At 41.0% G+C, this 15631-nt stretch overlaps 1 protein-coding gene across 6 annotated transcripts in view; it reads right to left on the bottom strand.

Annotated features, from left to right (window-relative positions):
* Positions 1–15631, bottom strand: part of Immp2l (inner mitochondrial membrane peptidase subunit 2) — an 858278-nt gene that overhangs the window by 841978 nt on the left and 669 nt on the right. The gene's annotated exons all lie outside the window — the stretch shown is intronic.

The following is a 15631-nucleotide window of genomic DNA, read 5'->3' as shown; positions in this document are numbered from 1 at the left end:
TTCAAACTTAGCCAGAGTGCCCAACTGCAGGGATGGAATATTATTTCTTTCAGCTCCTACTTCCTTCCTCTACAGTGACTTTCTTTGGCTGCTACAAAGGAAAATGTATCAAATAAATGTGTCCAAAAAGTGAAAAGTTGTTCAACCATGCGCTTCTCTAGACACTCATCAAATTGACTTCTCCCCATCCTCAGCATGATGCCAGGTAACACCTTTAGAAGTTGTTTGCATTCTTTCTTATGTGCTGGTGACGCTTCCTTCTGGATTGCCAATACCTAGCCTAAGGGTTAGCAATGAAGCATTATGACACCTTCCACCATAGGAAGTTCCGTCATACTGTCTTTGAACCTATGCTGTATTTTCAAAGTAATAGAAAAAAAAAAAACTTCAAATTACTAGACATACACAAGCTGAGAGTCAATATAATGAAAATGCCAATGGGACTGAGAAGAGACGGTATTTACACTTAGCTGGAACTGCCGCGCCTTCTCAGATGGAAAGAATAAAGTTTTGTCTAACTTAATACATGCTGTAACTGACCAGCCTAAACATCTTAAAGCAGAGGACCATTTGGATTGAAACTACAACTGTACTTACTGTTTCCTGCCTGTGGATTTCAACTTCACAGGGCTGTTTTTCCTCCCTTTCCCAGACCCTCTCTCGCTTGACTCTGCCCTGCTGACTTCAACCACATGGAGACTGGTCACAGGGACTCTGGGAGCTAGCCTTTTCCTTCCATAAACAGAAAATGATGTGTCTCTGAGTCCATACAGAATGCAGCAATATATTTCATGTTCTTGAAAGGAAAGCTAACATCTCAAGCTGACAAGTGGGTAATAAATCTGATGAGGAGCCAAGCACACAGGCAAACATCCCAAAGCCTTTCACAAGGAGACACAAGCAGGTTTAATCAGTGAGACATACCCAAGAATAAATACATTCATTTTTTCTTCTCACATACAACCAAATCTATAAAACTAAAGAAAAATTTTCTAAAAAAAAAGGATGTATTTATTCTATGTGTATGGGTCTTTTGTCTACATATATGTCTACACACCAGAAAAAGGCATCGTATCCCATGGGACTACAGTTATAGATGGTTTTGAGCCACCATGAGGATGCTGGGAATTTAACCCAGGACCTCTGGAAGAGTAGCCAGTGCTCTTAAACACTAACCCATCTCTCCAGCCCCAAGAAAATATTTCTAAAGTTAACTTAAAATAACCAACTATGACTCGTTAACCAAATAAGTCATCACATTTTTCTTTAAAGATCTATTTTCATTTTATATATATGTGTTCTGCCTAGATGTGTAGATGAGCACCATGTGCATTCCTGGTGCCCACAGAGGCCAGACGAGGGTGTCAGTACCCCGGAAATGGAGTGACAGTTGTAAGCCACCATGCAGATGCTGGATACAGGTCCTCTGCTCTGCTCTTAACCACTGAGCCATCTCTCCAGCCCCAACTCCTCAGATTTCCTTATAAAGAATTAAAAGCCCGACAGAGTTCCAGTGGCTCTTTATCATAATCCCTGTGTGTGTGCTGTCTCCACGTTCCCAGAAGGAAAGGGAAGTTCAGAGAGAAACAGTGTCTTGTTCATGTTTCCACTATGGATGGCAAAGCCTGAGGAAATTCCGTTACCCAATCCACATTCTGGGTCCTGAGCACTACAATAAAAATATAACAAAAATACATTTAATGCCTGTTTTTAAGTTTTATTTTAAAATTTTATTTAAAGAATGTTTACAGTATTAACATCAGACTTTTATATATATATATATATATATATATATATATACATATGTGTGTGTATATATATATCAGAGACCTCAAATAACCCACAGTACTGTTGAGATACAGGACTTCTCTTACACAGGAGGAATGGACTTATTAAGAAGAAAACATTTGGGCCAGCAAGATGGTTCATTGAGTAAAGGTACTTTCTGCCACCTGATGACTTCAGTTTGAGCCCCAGGACCCACACACAGTAGAAGGAAAAAAATGATTACTACAAATTATCCTTTATCTTCCACATATCAATGTGAGATACACATATAATGTGTAAAATAATACCAAAACTGGATAAAATAAAGATGTAAACCTCTGGGTGTCCTAGAAATCAGAAAAGAAGTTAATACACGATGAGGTCCCCTCCTTCAGTGAGATCACAAAAGGTTGTATTTAAATTTCAGTCAGTTAAAACTTTGAGTGGGTAAGATGGGTAATGCATGTGTACACGTGGGTGCACACAGGCACTCACAAACACACACAAAATGAATGTTTTAAAAGTTTTAAATTGTAAGGTGCTTCAAATTGCCCTAATGGAACAACAATGCTAAATTATTTAAAAGAAAAAACTAAATAATCATTCACTGTTTGAGTTTGACAGTAATCAAACTCTTATTAAAGCATCTATTAAACAAATATGCTCCTTAGAAAACATCAAGATGTTCCATAAACAATCTGCCACACCAAACAAGCTCAAAAGTAAAGTGGACGGGCTGCCCATTGTAGGATTCCAACTCTGATGTTCTTGAAAGTGAAAAACTATGAAGATGTTCAAATGACCAGAGGTTTTAGGGCACAGGGTGTTATGGCGACAGATAGGTGTCATATTGGTCTAAGCCCACAGAACGCATCTTAAACAATGTAGTCTGGGTGATACTAAAGTGTAATTGGGTTCATCAGCTGTCCCCCACACTACTCCAGAGGGCCTTGTTAATAGTGGAGTAGGCTGGGTATATGGAAGAGAGGGAAAATTCTTCACCTTCTATCAATTTGTCTGTGAACCTGAGACAACTCTGAAAAAAATAAAATGTTTCTTAAAAAACTAAAGCATGAACTGGAAAGATGGCTCAGCAGTTAAGGATATTTCTCACTCTCATAAAAGACCAACGTTCAGTTCCCAGTACCTCATGGTGGCTCACAACCATCCATAACTCCAGTTCCAAGGGTACCAGACATGCACATGGTCCAAAGACATACATGTAGGCAAAATACCCATACGCAGAAAATAACATATTTTTTTTAAAAAAGAGCAACGGTGCCACTCTTTTTCTTTTAACTTATTTTCCCTTCTCTGGCCCTCTACTACCATTTGGTAAAGGATGGACAACCCTGGCCACCTACTCTACCCTTCAGAGGAACCCCTCTGCATACGCCCAGTGTTCCTTCATGTCTAAGTGGCACCTCTAGCCTGCTCACCCTCCAAAGACAGGGAAGAGGCTGAGCATAGCGATGCTGAAGACAGGTTGGATATGGCTAAGGAAGAAAAGGATTCCTAGGGCAGGAAATCAAGAAAATCTGCCAGAGTAGAACAGAGAAAGAATCCCAAATGGCTTTGAATTTGTTTGTTGCTGTACAAGGTAGAAAAAACACAGAGTAAAATTATCCTAAAATATAAATGTGATAGCATTACAAACACTTCCATCTTTGGAAAGACATCTTTGCTGTACACAGTGACAAACTGCATCTCAAGGGTGACTGTCTTTACAATGTGTCCTCAAGCTACAAAATAAAACTATTTTTCCGAAGGTGACCATAACTGTTACAGTTTTCAAAAGAAAGATATTGGTGTCAAAATGCCACTGCAAAGACCTATTTCAGAAAAAAAAAATTGGGAGAAAATTGCAAAAATTAACTTTTTTATGATTTATTCAATGGAAGAAAGTTGTATATTTTTATCATCTGGGTATTCTATGTTGAAAACATCAAGCTATGCCATGATTTCAATATGAGCACAGGAGCCGAGATTCTTAAAGTCACATAAGAATCACTGTTGGGGTACATGGATTTGCTGGTTGACTGTTGTTGTACGTGGGTTTGCTTGTTTGTTTACTTGATTGGATCAGTGAGGAGGTTAGGCTATGCAGCCTAAACCTCTGAGTTACTCAAGAGAGGTAAAGACTCCATTGACAATTCAGGGACCTATGAAAGACAAGCTTGACAGTGAACCCGGCTGAAGCCACCACCACTGTGGTAATATGAATGTAATCACCACCACTGTGGTAATATGAATGTATCAGCCCCCATAAGCTCATAGGGAGGGAACTATTAGGAGGTGTGGCTTGTTGGCATAGGTATGGCCTTGTTGAAGGAAGTGTGTCACAAAAGGGGCAGGCTTTGAGGTTTCCTATGCTCAAGATACCACCCAGTGTCTGAGTTCACTTCCTGTTGCCTTCTTATCAAGATGTAGCTGGCACCATGTCTGTCTGCAAGCCGCCATTCTCCCAGACACCATGCTTCCCACCATGATCATAATGCACTAAACTTCAGAACTGTGAGCTGCCACCTCAATTAAATAGTTTCCTTTGTAAGAATTGCCTTGGTCATGGTGTGTCTTCACGGCAACAGAAACTGTAATTAAGACAACCACCATCACTTCCAGCTGAGCAAAACACACCCCTCTTTATCTGAAATTTCAGTGAAGTTGCATAGAGCAGCATTCTACAGTTGTTCAGTGAATATTGCTTAGAAATAAAGGAAGTCCAAAGCACTGGGTTAAACATTGAAAGAGATTAAGGTTTCCCCACCTTAAAGAGTCTCCAGTCTACGGAACTGGAGATGTGGCTCAGATGGAAGAATGTTTGCCTCAAAGCCTGAATCCTCAGCACCATAGAAGCCCAGCAACGGAGAGGTAGAGGCATGAGCATTGAAAGTAGATTCAAGGCCACCAGAGCTACAAGAAACCTTGTCTGTAAATTTAGTTTTTGAGAAATGTTGTTGGTCTAAAAAAAAAATATAGTCTAAAAAAAGAGAGAGAGGGAGAGAAAATGCTAAATGGGAGGCACAAAAAGTAAGACACCAAGAGTCTTCAAGGAGACATATTATATAGGATAAATTTTAGGTTAAAACTCAGTGACCAATAGGTCCCTGCTGCCACCACTGTCACTTCTGGTTTTCTCCAATTCAATATATCATTTTCACACCCAACAGACAAGAAAAAATTGCTTAAAATCTTTTTGTTCTTAATTTATCGTTAAAGGGAGGAATCTCTTGACCATAAAATAATATAGAAGATAATGACAGGATATAAAATAATTGGAGGAGGAGAAATGGGTTGGAAGAGGAGCAAGAGGAGGCAGAAGAAGAGGAAGGAAGGAAAAGTCCTACCAGGCAAAGGAGTTGTAAAATGAACATGACACAAAGCAAAATACTGTAACTTCCATTCAGCCTACACTTTAGTGGTCCAAGGGATCAGTATCACTCTGTCGCATTCACATGCTATTTTAATGATTTACAAAAGACTCTCACATAAACTCTTACCTGAGCCTCAATGCAATCCTATGCCAGGTTAAGGCTGTTAACCTCTCATACAGCCGAACCCCACAAGATGATCTCCAACAAGCCTTGTCTCATTCCCATATGTAGTTTCCCTTTCATGCTGAAGCACAGCTAGTCTATGAGACCAACAGAGTATCTAAAAATGATGAATCAGCAATAAAAAGAGCTACCCTTTCCATAGTGGTATCTTGGCTCTTGCTCTGGAGGAAGCTGGCTCCCATGACATGAGGACAACCCCATGGAACTTGCCAAAACTAACTGGACAGCCATATGAGCCCATATGAGCAGGTCACCCTGGAAATGACTGTTTTAGGCTCAGCCACGCTCCAATAATTTTAGCTGGTATCTGACAGCAATTCCATGAGACACAGAAATTCTATGAGACACTGAGAGAGAACCCCTAAATTAGTGCCTTACAACAACTATGACAAAAACATGACTACTGTTTCCAGCTAGTTTCTTACTGTTACAAAGCAATAGAAATCAAATGCATCATCTACAGAGAACACAAACTGGAACTAAGCTAGAACCTTCTTCCCTACTAGCAAGCTTTCACAGGACCAGAAGGTGCTGTGTGGGCGGCTAGGAAAGACAGCGCATCAATGGCCTTTCCCAGCTACGAGCCTATGAAGTACAATATCAACCTACAGGTAAGATTGGTGCAGTAGTGGCACAATTTGCAATGGGGGTAACCAACCATTCTTGGACTAACACTGAAGCCCAATCCACAGGGGGGACTACATGTCTGATACTATAAACCTGGTCCAAAACCCAAGGCTGGGGAGGTCACAGGCCTAGAGGGAAACTCACTATTGTTGTTAGTTAAATTGAGATGGGACCAAACTACTTCCTAAATACTTATATTTATACCCATATACAAATTCTATTCTCACTTTGTTTGTTTGCTTTTTCAAGACATGGTTTCTCTGTGTAGCCCTGACTGTCCTAGAACTCACTCTGTAAAACAGATTGGCATCAAACTCAGAGATGCATCTACCTCTGCTGTGGAATAATTCTCTTGTACACTGCAAAGATTTGTCACTCGAATTGGTTTAATAAAACACTGATTAGCCAGTAGCCAGGCTGGAAGTGTAAGTGGGGTGACCAAACTAAGAATTCTAGAAAGGAGAAGGGTGGAGTCAGATCACCAGCCAGATGCAGAGGAAGCAAGATGAGAATGCCATATTGAGAAAAGGTACCAAGCCATGTGATTAAACATAGATAAGAATAATGGGTTAATTTAAGTGTAAGAGTTAGTCAGTAATAAACCTGAGCTACTGGCTGAGCATTTATAAGTAATATTAAGCCCTGGAGTCAATTATTTAAGTAGCGGCTGCCAAGTATTTGGGAACAGACAGGCAGGAGAGAAACTTCCGCCTACATGACTTTGATTCCCAAGTGCTACTTGGATACCCCACACCTAGCTGCTACTCTCATCCTTAATCAGAGAAGCATCTCTATGCAGTAGACTGTGTTAAAATCAGTAAAGATATGAATGTGAGAAAGGGACATGTAGGGAAGAGGAGGAGACAACAGGAGTGGGAGTCAGATGGAGGGGTCAAGTCTAATATAAACTAATAGTTTATATATATATAATAGTTTTATATAATATAAACTAATAGTTTAATGTACTGAATGCTTAGTATGGAATAGTCATAAATGAAAAGGATAAATTCACCAACAATGTCTACATGAAAGATAAACAATGTTTGGTATTTGTGCTGGCTAATTTATGACAACTCCATACAAAATACAGACATCAGAGAGGAAGAAACACTGATTGAGAAAATGCCTTCATGAGATCAGGCTGTGGACCAGCCTATAAAGCATTTTCTTAGTGATTGATGGGAGAGGGTCCAGCTCATTGTGGGTGGTACCACTGCTGGCTAGTAGTCCTGGGTTCTATAAGAAAACAGACTAAGCAAGCCATGTGGAGCAAGCCAGTAAGCAGCACCCCTCCATGGCCTCTGCACCGGCTCCTACCTCCATGATCCTGCCGTTTGAGTTCCTGTCCTGACTTCCTTCAATGATGAACAGTGCTATGTAAGCTGAATAAACCCTTTAATCCCCAGGTTTCTTTTGTGATGGTGTTTCATCACAACAATAGCAACCCTAACTAAAACAGTATTTAAGGTAGATTTCTTAAAATGTTCTTAATGAGCAAATTATGGAGTTCAAATAACACAAGACATAAAATTTTGATTACTACTTTTAACTTGTTATAATGAATGAATAATATTCAATCAAAAAAAGAACACTAAAGCATCCCACTTTTTTTTTTTTTTTCGGTTTTTCAAGACAGGGTTTCTCTGTGTAGCTTTGTGCCTTTCCTGGAACTAGCTTTGTAGACCAGGCTGGCCTCGAACTCACAGAAATCCCAAGTGCTGGGATTAAAGGCGTGTGCCACCACCGCCCGGCGCATCCCACTTTTACATATGCCATAGCTCATGAAGCCCAACTTCCTATCATGGAGGTACAAGCAGAGGACGAGAAGGAAGGGAAGGGGAAAAAGAAGGTGAAGACAGGAGGAGGAAGAGTGAAGAGGGAAGAGAAGGAAGAAGGGAGGAGGAGAAGGAGAAAGAGACAGAAGAGGAAGAGGAGAAAGAAGATGAAGAATCAGGTGTTCTCTATAAGCCAGGGAAGAAGGCAAACAAAGACACAAGCTGGTCTGCATTCACAAGAAAGCATGATGCCCAGAATGCATGATGCCCAGAATGCATGCGGGCTACTGTGCTTCAGCCCTTGCTCTCCACGGGCTCTCTCCTCTTGGCATAACACTAACTCTCTCTCTAAAAACAAAGCATCGGGTCTCATTCTTGAGAAGCCCTGGAGAACTCTCGGGTAGTGCAGCCAGCATCCTTACATGATGGTGATTTCCTTTCTTTGGTTGCATACCCTGAAGGACTGCTGGTTTCAAATTCCTTCTGTTTTAACTCTTCAGAACCTCATGTTGTTTCAAAAATGGCTGTCCAATGCTCCCCTTTTTCCACACGTTGGCCAACACTGTCCCTTATCTAACAGGTGCGAACATACAGAAACATTTGCTAACATGGAAAGGGATAAAGTAAGTGTGGTATAAATATACAATGAAATATTATACTACTCTGTGTTTTTTAAAAGAGAAGGAGAGAGAGGGATACTAAATAGAATACACCTATAACCCCAGCACTTGTGAGGCTGAGGCAAAAGGATCACGACTTTAAAGCTTAGGCTACATGGCAAGACCCTGTCTCAAAAACAGAAAATGAAACTCCTGTCATTTGTCATAATATGGTTGAATCTGGGTTAAGTGAAATAAGCCAGAAACAGGAAAGAATTATTCCTTAATGCATGATCTCATTTGCATGTGGAATCATCAAAATCCAGAGAGAAACAAAGCAATGTTAACAGAGGAGCAGGACATGAATGGGGAGGGGATGTCAAAGAGTAAAAGGCAGCAAATAACTAACATAAACAAGTCTAGACATCCAATGTTCAGCCTAAGAGCTGCAGTCAATAACTGTATTGTATTGTTGTATTGTATTGTATTGTATTGTATTGTATTGTATTGTATTGTATTGTATTGTATTGTACTGGGAGCTTTTACTCAATGAGTAAAATGGAACAGGTCTTTTGACCTCTCTGGCCACTTATTAGCATCCTTGCATCTTGATTGGCTTATCTTTAGTTTCAGCACTCTCTAAGGCTTATTATATTCAACTACTTTTTTCTTCTATAGCTGTATATTTCCTCTGAACACTTTTATCCTTTCCTGTGCCTTCAACTACTCTCCACACGGTAAGAATTCAAAAAGCTTTCCCTGGCCTCCTTGGTCTCCTGATAGTCCAGGATCCTCTATCTACATTACCTTCCAAGCATCATCAGCTCCCCGGTGATGTGATATGCCCACAAGCCCTTTAACCACCACACTCTAAAGTCTAACTCTTCATTCATTCCTGCCCCTCTTCTCTTCCCCTCTCTAACCACAAACCTAGGGAGCATTCCATATCTCATGGTCCTTCCCATTCCTTCTACATTCAATCACAAATGCCAGGCAAGTCTCCTGCCTCCCAAGTATTGTTGTAAACATTCTCGCTTCTCTATCCAGACTACTATTTCCCACTGGCCCAGTCTTCCCAATCCCAGCCTCCAACTCTTAGCATGCTGCTTTCATGGTGACCTTGTGTGGAATTCACAATTCTTCAGTGACTCAACAGTAGATGTGGACACAAAACCTGAAATTAACTAGTCTCATCTGTCTTCACATCTGCCCTTGCCCTTCATTTACTACCATGGCTGACCAACACAGAGCTCCCAGGCCATTCTATGACCACATAACCACCCATGCTGTTGCTTCTGGTAATGAATGCTCTTTGTCCCCATCATGCTGCCTCAGCTTTCTTTCCTTTGAGGCGGGAGGAGAAAGGGGTAGCTATCTGTTTGAGACAAGGTCTCTCTACATAGTCCTAACTGTCCTGGAACTCATTCTATAGACCAGGCTGGCCTCAAACTCAGAGATCTACCTGCCTCTGCTTCCAGAGTGCTGGGATTAAAGGTGTGCGCCACCATACCAGACTTGTTTCAGTTTTCAAGTCTGAGCCCTAAGACAGCCACTACTGAAACCACTCCTTGTCATTCTAGTCAAGGACACAGAGCTCTTGTTGGGTCCCTCTGTACATGCCCAAGCTCTGTTATAACAAACAGCATACTATCTGAACTGTACATAGATACCCAGGGTCTTACTATCCTATAAGCTCCTTGGATAAAGTGTCTATTTCTCATCTTTCCATTAGCAGGCACTAATCTGACATGTATAGCATGTAACTAAAGGAAAGAAGTAGGGAAAGGCATAAATGATAATAGGTCAACAAAGCTGTAAGAAAATCAATTGAACTTAAAAGCCTAAGTATATGCAGCCATTTCTAATTCCATTTAATTATAAAGAAATAGAAAAATATGGTTATTCAAATATTACCAATGTAACAAAAAAAACCTTATTATTTAAATAAACAGGAAATAAGGATCTAAGAATTTCCAATATAGCTGGGCATGGTGGCACATGCCTTTTATCCCAGCACTTAAGAGGAAGAGGCAGGTAGATCTCTGTGAGTTCAAGGCCAGTCTGGTCTACAGAGTGAGTTCTATTATAGCTAGAACTACATAGTGAGACACCCCTGCCCCACCCCCCCCAAAAAAGGTCCCAATAAAACCAATCACAAAAGAGGCTCGCAAAAACATGGCTCTTTCTGTGACTCCCACCCACCCCCTAAAAATCAAACCATCTCATTAAGCTGTGCCCTTGGACTGAGCAAAAGAGTGGTTCCTTCCTCTATCAGCTCTCCATTGCTCCCCTCTGTCGATATTCTGCATACCCTGTCTCAGCTCCCACTACCAAATCCAGACCCTATGGGAAGCTCCTCTTACTGGGGCTGCAAGTCCCAGCTCTCAGGTTAATCTGGATGTAAGCAGGGAGAGGAATCAAGACCGGGAAGAAAAATGAAGCTACTATTGACCAACAACCTATTTTCTGGCGGTCACTCTACAATCACTGAATCTCACAGCAACTGTAACACCCCATCTTTCAGATGAGGAACTGTCCCCAAGATCACACAGCCCACTCTCAAATCCAAAAGGACAGGCCTCCAGCATTTATCAATGACCCTCAACATCCATGTGAAAGAGGATATGTTTCAGCCACGCTGAATTATCAGAATACAATCTTCTGCAAAATACTACTATGCATTTCAGTTAGACTAGCCTTTTAAACAGGAATTACAACCCCAGAGTTATATATATATAGAGAGAGAGTTGAGGGATAAAACACCATGGGACAGGACAGCTCACAGAAAAAAATAAAAACAAATACGAAACCTTGGCAGCAGTAAAAGGTTTCTGAGTGCCTAATAACCAAAGGTTAATTCAGAATCTGATGCAAAACGAGCTGAGGGAGTCTCTTGAAGTGCTGGTCAATGCGGTGCCATGAGACTTCACTTCACACCACACATGCTGCCACACCATGTGACACAGAATGCTGCTCAAACACCTCAGCTTCCATCTGAAACAACTGTACGTTAGAAACGCCAGTGGTTTTCCTTTACATGCAAAGGGGTCTGCTCTTACAGAAACATTACAGCTTTTTTTTGTTGTTGGGTTTTGTTGTTGTTGTTGTTGTTGTTTTTCAAGACAGGGTATGTCTGTGTATCCCTAGCCCTGACTATCTTAGAGCTCCATGAGACCAGGATATCCTCCATGCCCAGGTCTAGAACAGTTGATTTCAAAAATTACTGTTTGAGTTGCTGACTTGAATTCCATCCAAAGTAATTAAACTGAAAGAAATGTTGGCTTGGGGTTGGAATAGAATGTCCAACAGTTTCTGAGGTGGTCCTAAGCACATTTCTGTCATTTTTTTTTTACTACATATTTATATGAATCAACATTCTTGGAACTGATGATTATAACATCAGAATATATACCCTCTGTGAAAAATGCTGAAGATGTTCTAAGTCCTGAAGTATCTAGTCTCCAGGCAAGATTTAATTCTGTATGCAAATAAATGAGAACATCTATTTCATTACCATGCAAATTTCTCTACTGTAATAAATGGTGAAGGCATTCATATATCAAACAACTATTTTTAAATGAATTGCTTCATGACTTATTGTAAGTACATGTTTGATCTATATACCTACTTTACATACCCTATATGCCAAGAGTTGTTTAAAAATTTGTTAGACAAAAGGGAATGTAAGTGGAAAAGTTTAAAACCTCTGGGAGCACACAACATCTCTAACAGCATGTGATGGTTTAAAAGGCTTTGAAAGTACTGTATGTAACCTGGAAAACCAAATGTTACTGGTTCTTCTTTTTCTGTAAGTTCGTTTGTTAACATGAAAGAAAACAGACCTGAAAATGGACTTTTTAACTCAGAAGCTAGAAGCAGGTGGATTCCTGAGTTCCAGGCCAGCTTGATCTACAGAGCAAGTTCCAGAACAGCCAGGGAAACTTAAGAAAGCCTATCTCAAAAAAGAAAGAAAGAGAAAGAGAGAGAGAGAGGGTGGGGGAAAGGAAAATCACTTTTAAAAACATATCAGGTTCCTTTTTTTAAATTAAAAAAAAAAAAAAGATCTTATTTAGACAAGGCTAGCCTAGAACTCAAAATTAGCCTGTCTGTGCCTCCTTAGTGCTTAGGTTCTTGAATAGACATGAACCAGGACACTCAGCTCAACAGGTTCTAGACTGAGGTTTTGCTTTTAAGACAATTTTCCTTCTACAAAAACTTAGTGTAAAAACTCGCCAAGAATAGGAACTACTTCCTCTTGTTACCTTGTAAGAACACCCGTGGGAAATGTGCTTCTGTGACCAGGTGCTGTCATTTAAATAAAACATCACACTGGGCCCTGGAGACCAGTGCTCATAATAGAAATACCACAGAATAAAGCAGTACAGCTGATATGCCTATAATCTACTGACAGAGTGTACTCCTCAGCAAAGCGAAACCAGATGTCTGGTGTGAAGTCAGATGTCTGTGGACTTGTCTTTCTCAGCTACAAACACAGTATTAGATACACTAAATGCACAGCTTAGCTGTATATCAGACTCACAACTTGGCAAAATCATGACAGTTTGGACACGAAGCATCAGCATTTTTATTATAATGCTTATAAACCAAAGATATTTCTGAAATAGAAATCCTAACTTTGAGCACTCAGATAAATGTGGTAGCCTGCCTGTCTCACTTTGGGAATGGTGTCAGAGCTCTTTTACACACATGATAGAAACCCTTTCTCTTGTTCTCAAGCTGACACTCCTTGGGCAGGACTGTAGAATGATCTGATAAAGGAAAATCAAGCCACATGAGGGTCTTTGTTTCAGAAACTCTGGGATCGGGTGCAGGAGATACATGTCATCTGCATTATGAAAATGCATAAATCAGACTTAGCACTTGTGGGAAAACGGGTTCTAGGCTGCCTGGCACTGTGCAAAGGAAGATCATAAGCAAATGATAGGTAGGGCTGGAAAGTTGGCTCAGCAGTTAAGAGTAATGGCTGCTCTTCCAGAGGACCTGGGTTCAGTTCCCAGCACCCAGGTTGCAGCTCACGTCTGTCTGTAATTCCAGGGGATCCAAAACCTGCATAAGACACACATGCAGGCAAAACACCAATGCACACAAAATAAAAATAAATTTAAAAAAAAAAGAAAGAAAATGTTGGGCGATCGGATGGCGACACGGGACAGTGAGCACATGCATGCCAGGCTCTGCTTCGTCCAGTCTTCATTTCTAGGTCTGCACGGTTCTATTTAGAGAGCATCAAATCCAGCAGCAGGGAAGCTGTAACCACTCCCAGTGACAGAGCAAAGAAAACAAAGACTCGGATTCAAGGCTGCATCGAAGATTACAGAAACAATGCCGGGCATGGTGGCACGCTCCTGGAATCCCAGCACTCAGGAGCCTGAAACAGGAAGATTTCCAGTTCAAGACCAGCCTGAGATACACAGTGAGAAAGTGTGGAGGCTGGGCGGAGGCTGTGTGGTAGAGTAACTGGCTGAGCAGGGCAGGGGCCTGGGTTTGACCTCCATCACCTCAGAAACACAAAAGACTATATAATGGATGACTCTTCTACACGAGGATTTTAGGGAGTGCCTGGACTAGTGGCAAACAGCCAAAAGAATAGGAGAAAAGGAAAAAAAATTACAGTTGCACCAAGTAATGGTAACATATAATATGTACATGACATTGTATATGTTGAATACAGATAAATGCCTCAGCTGTATGCCTAATTAACATGTAGCTGTGAACTTAATACATGGTACAAAACCTTGGAAAGGTAAATACCAAAATATTAAAAAAAAACATCTGAGGTAGATTTATATTAGACTCCAGTTTTTCTTTCATACTCCTATAAGAGTTAACGTTAAGTAACTTAATTTTGACCTTAACCTATTCTCAGGCCAACAAAGAAATGGGTTAAATGTACAGAACCCCGTGGCAGGTGTGTTTCAGTACTACTCTCCTAAGTCCATCACCCTTAGCTGTCGCCCTGTTTCTAAAATTAAGCCTTCTTGGAGAACAACTCAAAGCATTACTCTCATCCAGTCATTGTGCCCCAACAATGCATCCACTGCACCGGAAAATGACTAGAACACTATGCATTATGGAAAACAAATCTCCGTGGCTAGTCACCCCTGAGAGTTTACTTCTGACTCTACTGGAAAAGTGGAATGATAGAGCACTGTTGTCACACAACACTGCAGAGCCGGAAGCCACTGAGTCGGCAGCAGAGGGAAGTTCTTGCACATTTACACATAATTATTCAAAACTTCCACAGACACCTGAGAGAGGCCCAGCCCCCCAAAAAAGGCCATCTCCCAGTCTCATTCTCCACATCCTGTTTTGTTTGTTTATGGGATTTCGTTTGTTGTATCTTTGAGACCAGGTCTCACTGTGTGTCCCTGGCTGGCCTAGAACTCCCTATATAAACCAGGCTGTCTCCGTTGGGACCAAAGATGAGAGCCATCACCACCAGCTCTCCAGACCCCATTTTGATCAGCGTTCATTCAACACGGGGTGAAAGGACATCATAAGTAGAGCCCCTCATTAATAAACAACCATGTCCTAGTTTTTCATGAATTGTGTGAACCTCCACAGCTTCACAAGGAAGCCAGGTTCATACATGGCCTGTGCCAGGATGGCCACTAAGGGTAAGTCTAGCTTTCTTAAGTATACACACACGTGGTTTACTACAGCTAACCTGAATTTTAGGTAAATGTTAACAGTGACATATTTAATGCTGGGGGGTTCCCAACCTGAGAGAAGCTATATCACCACATAGAGACTAGGGAAGAAGTGTATTGGAGAAAGAATAGAGGTCTCAGGGAAGAACCAATGGAAAGAGATGACACTGAAAATCTCAGTAAACTTCCTAGGACTTCAACATAACTTTTCAGAAAAGCATAGACTGCTGGAGAACGAATTCTTTCTTCTATAATTCTGAAAGATCACAGAAGAATTTCAAGTATATGAAATTGCTATTGCCTTTATGGGGTCCTGTGTGCTTCTTCCCCCGGTTGGCAGATTTTAAAATGTAAAGATTCCTGGAGGGGTAATTACCAAGCAAAGACTCGATTACCTAAAACCCTACTGGTGAATGCTACCTCAAGACAAGGGGCCAGAGAGGGACTGGAGCATCAATGTGCCAGGTTAAAGAGGTTCTGAAAGGAAATGAGTTTTCTGTCAGGTGACTTAAAAAGCTGTTTAAACTTCCAGCTGACTACACAGACTTCAGAAACCTAAAGGAAGGCTTGGGCTTGGGGCCAGTGACCTTTGAAGGTGGGTCTCCAGTTTCTGATAACAAGTGGAATTTGGACCC

Source organism: Peromyscus eremicus, chromosome 14 (genome assembly GCF_949786415.1).
Source record: "Peromyscus eremicus chromosome 14, PerEre_H2_v1, whole genome shotgun sequence".
Classification (NCBI taxonomy): Eukaryota; Metazoa; Chordata; class Mammalia; order Rodentia; family Cricetidae; genus Peromyscus; species Peromyscus eremicus.
This window is presented reverse-complemented; position numbering and strand designations above follow the sequence as displayed.